Consider the following 13,154-nt stretch of genomic DNA (forward strand, 5'->3'; position numbering starts at 1 on the left):
AATCATATGAACACAACAAAAATGCATTGGAACAGCTGTTTCAAAAATCCCTTTAACCTTGAGCAGTCAAAGGGGCAAAAATAAATGACATGAAAAAAATGCAATATGATTAATGCCATAAAATTACAAAATAATTAGAACTATAAATCATACAGAAAACATATGTCACTTTTAAGTGTCTATGAGATAGTTCCAACATAGGAATCATTGGTAAGGAATTAAAACACACACATGCGGGATCATTAGCTGTGGGGATCCCGCATGCCGCAACTAAAGATCCCACATGCCGCAGTGGAGATCCAGCACACAGCAACTAAGACCTGGCACAGACAAATAAATAAATAAATATTAAAACACACACACACACACACACACACTCAAACACACATACACACCTTTAAAAATAGTCATCAAAAGAGAAATTTTACAGGTACCATTTTCTAATGGTATTTCAAAATTGCAGAAATAAAAAAGAAAAATCCTTGGGGAATTCCCTGGTGGTCCAGTGGTTAGGACTACACATTTCCACTGCAGGGGGCACAGTCGGGGAACTAAGATCCTGCATGCAGCCAAAAAGAAAAAAAGAAAGAAAGAAAGAAAAAAATCTTTAACGAAGTCCTCACTCTACTGAGTTACTTCATGATCATATAAAGCCAAATCATAGGTTTACAATTTTTTTTAGAATTTAAAGGGAATTTGGCCAAGAAAACTGGAACCCAAATGAAATAGTACTGAGTTAAATCAAATTTATCAATTAGCAGATGATTATCAAAAAGCTTCTAGAATAAATAAAGGTAAAGGGAGAAGTGATAATGAAGAGAAATGTAGCACTGATGATTAAACTCAATAATTATTTTTTTTAGAAAAAATATAAACAAGAAAGATAACAGTTAAACTACTCTAATAAGGAGAAAAAACATACAGCGAGAGGGAGAGAAAGAACAGTTTCATGAAGTTGAAAATGTAAAAATAAACAATGGACCAAATAAAAGAGACTTAATTTTCAGATGATCAATACCATGTAAAAAAATTACATAAAATTCTGCAGTGTAGTATGAGTATATCGTTATTTTAGATTTCATTTACAAAAGTGTTTGACTACAGTTTACTATAACTTTTGAGGACGAATAACATCAATTAAGGGTTGCCAACCCAGTTAACCCTTATCCCTCTGATATTAAAACCTATTAATGTTACAATGATAAAGCAATATTAAAACTATGTGATATTAACACAATAGAATTAAAGTTTATTAGATTATATACATGTCCAGAAGTGTTCAAATGTATGCAAAAAAGAGATATATAACATATTGATATAAAACATTTGAAATCATCAGATAAAAATTATCCAATATTTTATCCATAAAAATTATTAAATATTTTATAAAACATATTGTAGCTTATTTCATAATGCAGCAAAACTAAATGCAGATGGTTAATGGAGTTAAATGTGAAAAAAGGAAAATCTGTTATAAAAAAACTCTATGCATTTCAAGATATTTTTTAAAACTGAGACTAACTACTATAGTTAAAGCACTCTTTTATAATGTTGGCAGTAATATTCTTTCCACAAGACAATTAGACATTGTAGAAAAATCCCTGGATTTGCTCACGTACTTTGAGCTGTATCTCCAGTTCTGGGAATTCATTAAAGATCAGAGATTGAAACAAATGTGTATCCTCATTTATGGGACAGGCACATCCATATTAGAAAATGCTACACAGCCATTGTTAATGACAGGAAAAATGTCCATGGCATTCATTCACACATTCAATCTAGCATCACGCTTGTGCCAGGTACTTTTCTAGCTTTTAGAGCTGTAGAGATAAAAACTCAAACAGATAAAAAATATCTAGCTCTTTTAGAGTATACATTTTAGTGATACAGCACTAAGAAAAAAATCACTGTGGGAAACAGGAAATTATACACTCCATATTCTTAATATGAAGACAGAAGATTATAAAATCCATATTTTTTTGCTTTTGGTGATATAAAAACGGAATTGTTTCTTCAGGTTAAGGATCTTGAATCATGAATTAGCAGTCATTCCAGAGAAATGGTTAGGGAGGAAGGAAGTGTTGACTACAGACAAGTCAGGAGGGAAGTCTCAATTATTTCCAGATAAAGACAAAGCCTTGAGATATTCTTAAAATGTTTTATCTTTAAGATATTAAAATATAAATATTAACCCAAATAGATTGAAAGCATGTTTGGCCAGAATTATACCTATTCTGGTCCTGGTTATTGTTAATATTCCTTAGGTGTTTTGTCTAAAATTAGTCCCCTTTGTATGATCTGAATTTAAAATCACTAAACAGATTTCTTGCCATGGGGGAAAAAAAAAATCAATCTTTGCAATCTCCCTTCGTTCCTTTCTCTATGTGTAAACCCTATTCATTGACCATGTCCTTTTCTGAAAAGTTTCCAGAACAGATCCACAGTATTCTTAACAAATTTATCTTTCCTGTCATATTTCCCAAACTGCAAATACTCAGGATTCATTACATGGGTTTTTTTCCGGGCTCTATCTTAAAGACCTGCACTGTAGCGTATTTTAAAAATATTGATTTCAAGCTCATCAGCTCAGTGATGAGCATATCATCTCATTATGTGGGTTAAATAGGGTAAAAGTGCTTAATTACCTATGGAGTAGGTGTAAATACAAACACATTTGTTTCTACTTTCTCTCCCCATTGGAAACAAACTTGATAAAACTGGAAAAAAAAAAACTCTAAATTTAAAGAGATAAGGAATAAAAATATAACAAAAATTCTTTTAAATGACCTCCATTTTACCAACTCACTGCATAAACCAGTGTTTTCCCGTTCTGTTAAACACACGTGCTGAAGTCTCTGGCTTGCTGAATGCTTTTGGCTCACATAACTCTGTCTCACACACTCCTGTTCCCTCTGTTTCGGAAGGACGTGTACCAAGTATCAGATGTGCTTATACCTAAATCTGTTTGTACCAGTTGCTTTTGTTTTTGTTTTTGTTTTTTTTTCACTTACATAACTTATCTAAATATCACTTAAACTCATGAAAATAGGAGTGTGAAAACAGAGTTGTTTCTATAAAAACTAAGTTGTATGCCTTGAAAACAAGTTTGTAAAGGTGAGTTGCTTGAAATATGCTTTCAAAGTAAGTGTGGGCTGGACAACCATAAAATCTGGGGAAGATATTACAGATGTCTAAAAGGATTCTGCACACAAATTGCTTACAAGTGGTTGTAATTGCTTGACGTGCTTTAAAGAGATGGAAACAGAAAATTGCAGAGGATGAGTTATGAGTATACTTTATGTAAAAAGAAAAAAAAGAAGTAAAAGGAAAAGAAAAGTGCATAGGACCATCTATTAGCTGACTTACAAGCAAAGCCCTTGGCCTCAAATGATAAAATTTTAAAATAAATTCACATTTATACTTTCAAAGTTAAAATAAAACATATAAATTATAGACCACCTTTAATTATTTTGAGGTTTTCTCACCGGTAAATTATTTGAGTAAAAGGACTTCTTCTATATTGTGTATGTGTTAATCACCAAAGGTGACTTGCTTACCTTTGTTTTGATGAAAAGTGCCTCAGCATAACCCCTTCCTCATTTGATGCCCTGTGACTCTCATCTCTGCCTATGCCATAGACACAGCTAATTGGAACAACGGTGGTAGCTTAATCAAAGTAAGTCACTGGGTAGAGGCAAAAGACTGCTGACCTGTTCTAAAAACATGGAATGGAAAAATCAGATTCCTTTTTGGTGTATTTAGATTTCAAATGATGAAGACCTAGCTATTAATAGTGGGTATGGGTATCAAAGTTTCCTTGAAGTATATATTCAGGGTCAAAATTCTTTGAAATTGTGTGTAAACTGAACTTATGAGGAAAGAGGAATCATGCATAGGCATTCAAGGGGAAGGAATCTGTGATATTCAGAGAAAAGCAGAAATGCCATGAAAGATGATATATTTTATTGCCTTTAAAATGAAATACTTTAGTGCCTGTAACAGTACTTTTCCCCCTGCTTTTTTTTTTTTTTTTTTTTTTTTTTTTTTTTGCGGTACGCGGGCCTCTCACTGTCGTGGCCGGGCCCAGCCGCTCCGCGGCATGTGGGATCTTCCCGCACCGGGGCTCGAACCCGTGTGTCCTGCATCGGCAGGCGGACTCTCAACCACTGCGCCACCAGGGAAGCCCCTCCCCCCGCTTTTTGAATAAGGGGCTCTGTGTTTACATTTTGCACTGGGCCTTGCAAAATATTTGCCCTATCCTAACAACTAATGGGAGCTTCTGTTTATTGAAGACTTGACATGTTCTTTGGCAAGTGCTTTTAATGAAATGGCTCATCGTACTTCTTGAATTAGCCCAGTTAATTTTACCATTTTACAAATAAAGAAATTGAAAATTGGCATGATAAAATTTCCCAAGAATATGGGCTTCCCTGGTGGCGCAGTGGTTGAGAGTCCCCCTGCTGATGCAGGGGACACGGGTTCGTGCCCCGGTCCGGGAGGATCCCACATGCCGCGGAGCGGCTGAGCCCGTGAGCCATGGCCGCTGAGCCTGCGCGTCCGGAGCCTGTGCTCCGCAACGGGAGAGGCCACGGCAGTGAGAGGCCCGCGTACCGAAAAAAAAAAAAAAAAAAAAAAAAAAATTTCCCAAGAATGAACTTTTAAATAATAGCCAAAGAAACTTGAAATAAATCTAGGCCTATCTGATTCAAATGTCCATGATTTAAGTCATGATGTAGAAAGATGACCTTCTTTAACCCTTGTCCTTTCTCACTATTCATATACTCCCCTTTACAGAGATAAAGTAATGAATCTCTGTTTTTTGTAAGTAAAACTGCTTGACAAGTATCAGAAGTCTGCAATACTGTAAAGAGATTCCAAATTCAAGGAAGAATATCTTTTGGCATTCTTTTCCTTAACATTAGTAAAGTTATTAGCCCAGAAAATTATTAATTTCATATATACATATATATGTATATGTATATATGATATAAGATATGTATATATCTTAAAAATTATGTACAAGGGAGTATTCATCAGTGAAGTTTTTTCTGTATTTAACTTATTAAGAAGGTGAATTTGTTGAAATTAACATTGGGTCTCTATCTTTTAAAAAAAATTGAAGTGTTTACTTGAATCAGGTAGTTGTAAGAAAGGCACTCAAATTATGTATGCATTTATACTTATGCAATTTTAATAATCAGTGAATTTATCTACAGACCAAGTATATGCTCCTTGCAATTTAGAGATAAAAAAATTTATTATGGGTGTAGTCATGTAAAGTGACATAATTATCATCAATGGTTATCTTTTTTTTAAATCATGACAATGTATACCACAGTTTTGCCTCCAGTGAGGCAAATCCTCACATTTGTGTGATATATGAACTATTAATATGTATAAAATTAATTTGAATCACTGGTTATATAAGCTAAAAGTAGTTAAATATTGGCAGTTTCATATGATTCAACTTTATATATAGTGCATATTAAAAAATATATATATGTATATAAAAATTCATTAAATTCTACCACACTGTTAAACAGAAAGGGCATGCCATCCTGTGAAATTTTCAACATCTTAATATCTACTTATCCTCTTTTTATGATAGCAGCTCTTAAGTAAAAGTTCTATCTCTTGCTCTGTTTTTTGTGTCCTATTTGTTGTTATTTCTCAGTCTTGAAATCTGGCATAAGAATAGCAATATATTGTTTTGCAACCCTATTTTATGTCAATTCCTTAGCAACATTTCTCTTGTCATTTCCTTAACAACATTTATTAAAAGAGAACATTCACAAGTAAATATAGGAGGAAGTAACTACCACTCAATTTTGAATTTCTATTTGAACTTTGCAAAGACCAAGATATATCAACATATATGCACAAGTGCATGCACACACATACACACTTTTCTTTTCTTTTCTTTTTTTTTTTTTGGTTTTATTTCATTTACATAACGTCAAGTATTTTAAGACTCTCTGAATAAGAGTTAAGCTATGAATAAAAGCAGGAACTTATGTTCCAGAAAACCATAATTTTACTGCAAGTGATTGCTAAGATATGCAAATGATTTTCAACCATTATCTTATCAGATGCTTAACTCAGAAATTCCTATTCCTCACTAGGGATTTTTTCAAGTTTTTGATTGCTATTTTCAGATGTCTATTTAGCTATGATGAAAGTAAAATCTTCTTCTTATGAGTCCATTACTATTATAAATGTATTTCATCTTTATCTCATATAAGTCATATCAAATAAGTTTCTCTATTTGGACAGTAACAAGTGAGAAACAGATGGCCCCAAATACCAAGAAATAAAGAAGGAATTCAAGCAGGAAACAACATATAAATATTGACAGCAAAATGGAAAACATAACCAAACTTTTTATAAGAATGGGTCTGCCTCAATGCTAAAAGCAGGTTATTTTTTTAAGGGTATTTTCAGATATTGATGTTCCATCAATGTGCCTTCCTGAACATCACATTTAGTCAGATACTTGTTATTTATATTGATAGAGTTAGAGGGAAAATGCTATGCTTATATATTGAATCTAGTCTTGCTTGTATGGTTTTTTAAAACAGGAAATTTAAAAAATCCAATTCTGAAGGAAAAATTCCCTACAGGAGTTTGCCAACAGTGAAAATGGTGCTTCATACAAGATTAATTCCTGAAGCGCCAGTAGAGAAAATCCAAGTCTGATGAAATGACTTCAAGAAATAGATAAAGATGGAATTATTTCAATAGAAAAAAACCCAAAAATGTATATTCCAATGAATGAAATTATAATATACTATCCCCATAATGTGCAAACAGGTTTTCACAATTCTGAATACTGGTATTTAAACAGATGTTGAGTTGATCTCTATCATGTGTCATCATCTGAGCCAAGTCTTAAGAAACATGCACCACTGACTTTTTATGTCTATATGAAAAATGATTTCATATTTTAACTGTTGGTTTTCCATAATATAATAACAATGTCAATGCACTTGAAAAATTACTCACAATGATTATTATGGAGATAAATGTATTGGATATTATCTCATTGCTCTCTGTTTTGTTTTTTAGCAAAATTTTATTTTTCATTATTGCTAACAGCAAACAAATATCTTCTTAAAACTGACTAGTATGTTCAATGTCTAGGTGTCTTTTGCAGAGTACAGTATTAAAGTTTAGCCTTCTCTGCCTCAGTTTCACCTTATGTAAAATGATGATAATAATGAATACAATGATGATGATTATGAAAATAATAGTACATCCCATTAGTTTTCTTAAGAATTAAGAGCAATGATATAAGTCAATAAGTGAGCACATTACATATAATAAGCACTAAATAAATAGTGGCCTATCTGAAAATATATTCATATATGCTTAAAAACTTTGGAAGAATACATGAAGGGGACACTTGTTGGAGTAGTTTATCACTGGAAAAGGTTACAAAACAAGAGGAATGGATTCATGACTCTAACACATAGTTTACCATGTGGTTTTAGAAAAGTTTTTAAAATCTCCATGCCTCTTTCTTCATTTGAGAAATTGATGATAAAACTTTACCTGTGGAGTTGTAAAAAGCCAAAGAGCTTATGTATGTGAAAGCCTTTTATTATGAAATGTTATATGATTCCAACTTTTCACATACTTACTAATTTAATTAGTGTTTATTTAGAACATCAGTAAGCACCTACTGGACCCAATGCTGGTGCTGGGACACAAAAAGAAATAAGACAGATATTCTCCTTAACTTGGTAGTATTCAAATTTTATCAGTATAAACCATTATTGTAGTACCAAATTTACTTCTTTTGAGTATCAGCTCCCCATTATTTGAGAATTCAAATTCTGTTTAAAGATTGAGTAAACTACTGTAAAAAATGATATGTATCATTTGAGCTTAGATGTTCATACTATCCAACTTTGAATATTATTGAATGAAAAAGTATATTTTAGATGGAAAGTCTATTCAATTCATGAAGTATAAAGAAAAGGAAATTCTCTTTATTCTTCAAAAACTAAATTGATGTATGCAGCTTTTATTTATTCAACTTGACTACCTCAGTTATTCTTATTACTAAAATAATACCACCAGTGTGAAAAAATTTAAAGAACCAGATGTGGTCTTTGATCAACAAGGTAGAGACTGTTAATACTATTGTTATTTTTTTTTAACAAATAGAGTTTCTATAAGAAGTTTTAATGAAGGGACTACTTACATATGTGTATGGAAATTAAAGGATGTTGAGGTACCTAGACACTATCAAAGGCAGGAAATCATTATCAAACCCAGACCCAAACATTCACCAGGACTTGCACGGGAACTATGGATGATGTGCTTTGGGCAGAGTAGGATACTACCATGACTGAGACATTGAACCAGCACTGGAACGTATGGAAAAAGGAAGACAACTGGGTTTTTCCCTGAGTCTCCCATTTGCTGAGCCCAACCAGGAGCAAGTGAGAGAATGAGACCATATTTTACCCTAGAGCACAAAGAAAGTAAAAGGAGGGAGGTATATTGATGAGTATGGAGGCAAATGAAGAATAAACTACACATGAGTGATGTCACTTCAATTACACTAAGATTTAGGTGTTTGCTTCCATTGTCTATTAACTAATAGCCTTTGGTTTAGCTAATATTTGAATATGAGCTCATAAAAGCAAAGCAATTTAGAATGGATTAGATGAGCTAATAATACCTCCTCTAACAGTCTCTGTATTTAAGAGATTATTTAGGAAAGCCAGTTTTTCCGTTGACACTATTGGCCTATTAAAAATTAAAATTAAAAAATCATACCGTATACATTTTAGTGTCGTCTTCATAATAAGGATATGTGTATAACATCATATGTCCTTAAAATTTGTAATGCAGGAGGTGATGTCAGCAAGCAGGCAGGCCAGAAGATCCCAAGACTCCTCTCCCCAAGAAAACAATGAAGAAGCAACTACAAATAGAAGAAAATAGTTCTGGGAAAGCTTCGAACTACAATGAAGATGCAGCAGAAACTCCATGGAGCCTAGAAACCAATGACTGGCACATAGAAAAGCATAGGAAGCATCTTACCTCTGCTGTGCCACCCCATCTCCAGTCTGGAGCCACTAGGTGCTAAGAGGGATTCCCTCAGAGGGCTTTCACTCCACCGAGAAAAGAACAGGAGGACTTCAGTCATTCTCATCACCACCGAGGACATCTGCAGCCTTTGCTACTGAGGGCTCCACAGCCATCACTGCGGCTAATTCCAGCTGACAAGCTGCCTGGAGTCCCTGTGCCTGTGTCTCCTCCCCAGGGCTGGAGCTGTGGCATGGAGACTTGCCCCTGTGCGCTCAAGTTGCGCATGTGCCTTGTTTTCCATGATGAGACGCCACATTGGCTCGCCATCTAGTGGTCCAGAACTGCCACTGCACTGTGCCCGACCCAAGGAGTCCTAAGGTGTAGCTTTAATTTGCCATGCCTGGGGCCATGCTGCCAGTACACTTAATCCAGTCTTTGTGGTTCTAAATCCAGCTTTGATCTGCCATCAACCAAGCCACACTGCTGTGCTGTGCCTTGCTGCTGAGTCCTGAGTTAGGGTTTTGACCCACCATCACCAGAGCTGTGTTGTCACTGCTCTGTGTCCTGACCCTGGGTCCTGAGTCAAAAACACAACAGGTAATTTTTGGTGGGAATGTTGAGAAAAGGGAATCCTTGTGCACTGTTAGTTTGAATGTACATTGGTACAATCATTATGGAAAACACTATGGAAGTTCCTCAAAAATTATAAATAGAACTACCATATGATCCAGCAATTCCAATTCTGGGTATATATTGGAAGAAAATGAAATCAGTATCTCAAAGAGATATCTGCACTCCTATGTTCATTGTAATATTATTCACAATAGCCAAGATATGGAAACAACCTAAGTGTCCATTGATGGATGAATGGACAAAGAAAATGTGTTTATATATATATATACATATATATACACTATATATATAATTTGTTGTGATTGTTCTGGTATTTTAATTTTTGTACTGAATCCATTTTTCTAAAAAAAAATAAATATTTTTAATATATCTCAGAAAATTAGCGAAAATTAAGTTGAACATATTGCATTGTATAATATTTAGATAAGAATGTTTGAAAATTATAGATATTTTGTTCCCTCTCAATATAGCACATCACTCCTATTAAGGAGTCTCAATTATGACAAACATTTACACACACCTGAAATTTTATGTACAGTAACTACAAAAGTAAAAACCAAGGGGAGTCTGTCATCACTTTGGTAGTTGAAACCATTTTAAATATTAGGAGGAATTCAGTTTGTATCAAACACACACACACACACACACACATATAATGGGATATTATTCAGGAATAAAACAGAAGGAAATTCTGCTACTTGTGACAACATGTATGAAACTGGAAGACATTTTGCTACTTGAAATAAATCAGAAAGAGAAAGACAAGATGGTTTAGTATCAATTATCTGTGGCACCTACAAGAAATAAAAAGCCAGTCTTACAAAAAGTAAAATTGTGGCATCCTGGAGTGGGGGGGCGGGTGGTAGGTGAAACGGGGAAGTATATTTCAAAGGGTACATGGTTTCAGTTATAAATTGAACAGGTTCTGAGGAGCTAATGCAGAACATGGTAACTGTAGTTAATAATACACTATTGCATACTTGAAATTTTGAGAGTAGATTTAAATGTTCTTACCACACATACAGAAGAGTTAAGTATGTGAGGTAACAGATGTGTTAATTAACTTGATTGTAGTAATCATTTCATATTGTATATGTATATTAAATCCTCACATTACACACTTTAAATATATATGATTTTATTATGTATTATTCCTCAATAAAGCTAGAAAAAAACTGTAAGTCATGTGGAAACTAATTTATAAAGGCTAAGTTTTGTTTCTTGCACTGTTATTAGAAATTGCTTATCATAATGTTTGAAATATTTCTAAACCAGACTAGATTACACTGAGTAAGAAACCTTGTATTATTTTTTTTACCTACATAGTTATATTTATGTAAAAGAAAAATATCATATATCAGATACACATGCCTGTGAGTAAATAAGTTCCATATATATTCATCTTATTTGGCAGTTTGCATTTTGTCTTTATTATAGTTTTAAGGTCAAGAATGATCTCCTGGGCTTCCCTGGTGGCGCAGTGGTTGAGAGTCCGCCTGCTGATGCAGGGGACATGGGTTCGTGCCCTGGTCCGGGAAGATCCCACATGCCGCGGAGCGGCTAGGCCCATGAGCCATGGCCGCTGAGCCTGCGCATCCGGAGCCTGTGCTCCGCAACGGGACAGGCCACAACAGTGAGAGGCCCGCATATCGCAAAAAAAAAAAAAAAAAAAAAGACCCTGTGGTCACAGCAGGGAATCACTGAGTTAATGTTACGTAGAGTTGGAATAATTGTATTATGGGTAACAACAAGGTCAAAATTGAAATTGTGGAAGTGGATTGCTGAATGAGTCAAAAAGGTCACCGAACATAAAATAATCGTAAAGCTAAGAATTTGGTTGTTTTCAGGATTGTTTGTGTGGGTGTTTACACCCAATGGCAATGAAATCTAGGGGTGGAAATAACGATTGTGAATCAGGTGTCAAAGAGTTCAAGGAAAAATGGAAGTGATAGTGAAAGAGAAACAGAATATCTGAAGAGGAAAAAAAATGCCCTCAAAGGAGAAAATACCAACCTCCACCTCTGGATCCTGAGATCAGAGGGAAGTAGAGAATAAACGATGGTTCAAGAGAGTTTGGGGATAAAAAGAATTCTATGTCCCCAGAGAGACATCCGGTCCATGATGTTACGTTAAAGCTCTGTTGTGTCAGGTCTTATTACATTGCTAACATCACTTTAATATTCCTTGATTCAGACATTTCCTTCTGGAAGCACTTAAAGAGGCTGACATAGGTGGAGAAAAAAGCTCACTTTCAAAAGCAAAAAAAAAAAAAAAAATACAGAGAATTCTGCAGTTGTGTTGCTCTGTGGTAGAGGACTTCCATGAGAGAGAAGGCTGAAGACTGCGACAGTAATAATAAAGTAGAACTCACTGTGGCGAAAAATAACATGTTAGAGAACTCTTGGGGTCATGGGGTGGTTTCTTGTATCTCTTAAACAAAGATGACAGGCATGGGACCAATGGATTTTTGTCTCAATCATGTTTTTGACTTGGATGGATATAGTACCTCTGGATAAAACATGCTTCAATCTGCCGGGTGAATGCTGGCACAGATGAAGTTCTGCAATCTGCTTGGTCTGGATAATAATAGCTCTCCCAGAACATGCAAACATGCACTCCCCTATGCTGTTCAGCCTAAACATATATGGAGATATATATATATATAGCCATATACATATCCATATATATGGACATATATATATATATATATATCCATGATATATGTACATATCAGAACCTATAATTGCAAATATATAGTATATAAAATGATGTTAAAATTAGACTAATTTTGTCTTGGTTTCAGTTGAGGATCCAGAGGCCTAAAATCATAGAACATTATGATAAGCATCCCAGTATCTTAAAGTGGTGATTGAAAACATATGAAGGATACCCTAAGATTTTTAAGATTTTAGAACATCCTAAGAGATGTAAAATCTGGATCAATCAGCAATAATCCATTGCAAATTTTTAGGTGTCTTGGTTTCAGCAGACTTCAAAGGGGAAGAATAATATAACCTTTCAAAGTATCTCTACATAATGAAGACATGGGATCACACATATATGACACATCCAAAGGTCTTAAAACTGGATCAGAAGCAATAATTAATCACTCACTTTGAGGTGCCCTGATTCTGCTAAGTCCCAAGAGACTAAAAATAATATCATATTGAGTCACACGTCCCCATGTACTAAAGAGGTTCTGAACCACATATGCAGGACATGCTAGCAGATTTTAAAACTGAATCAGCCAGTAATAATCTATCACTAACTTCAAAGAGATGGAGTAAAGATTTATTTGAAGAATGTTGTTTATGTGCTGTGTGTTGACACTACCTAACATCTCCCGAGGGCAGAGATGCTCTTCAAAGGTGTGACATTTGTGTTTTGGGCTTAAAGTGGCAGGGAATGAGAGCTGCCCTGAAGCAAGCTTCAGTGACACTTAGGTCAGGGCAAAAATGCTAAATGTTATCTACAAAAGA

This window comes from Aethalodelphis obliquidens, unplaced genomic scaffold (genome assembly GCF_003676395.1).
Source record: "Aethalodelphis obliquidens isolate GAN/ISIS:26980383/991018 unplaced genomic scaffold, ASM367639v1 scaffold1, whole genome shotgun sequence".
Classification (NCBI taxonomy): domain Eukaryota; kingdom Metazoa; phylum Chordata; class Mammalia; order Artiodactyla; family Delphinidae; genus Aethalodelphis; species Aethalodelphis obliquidens.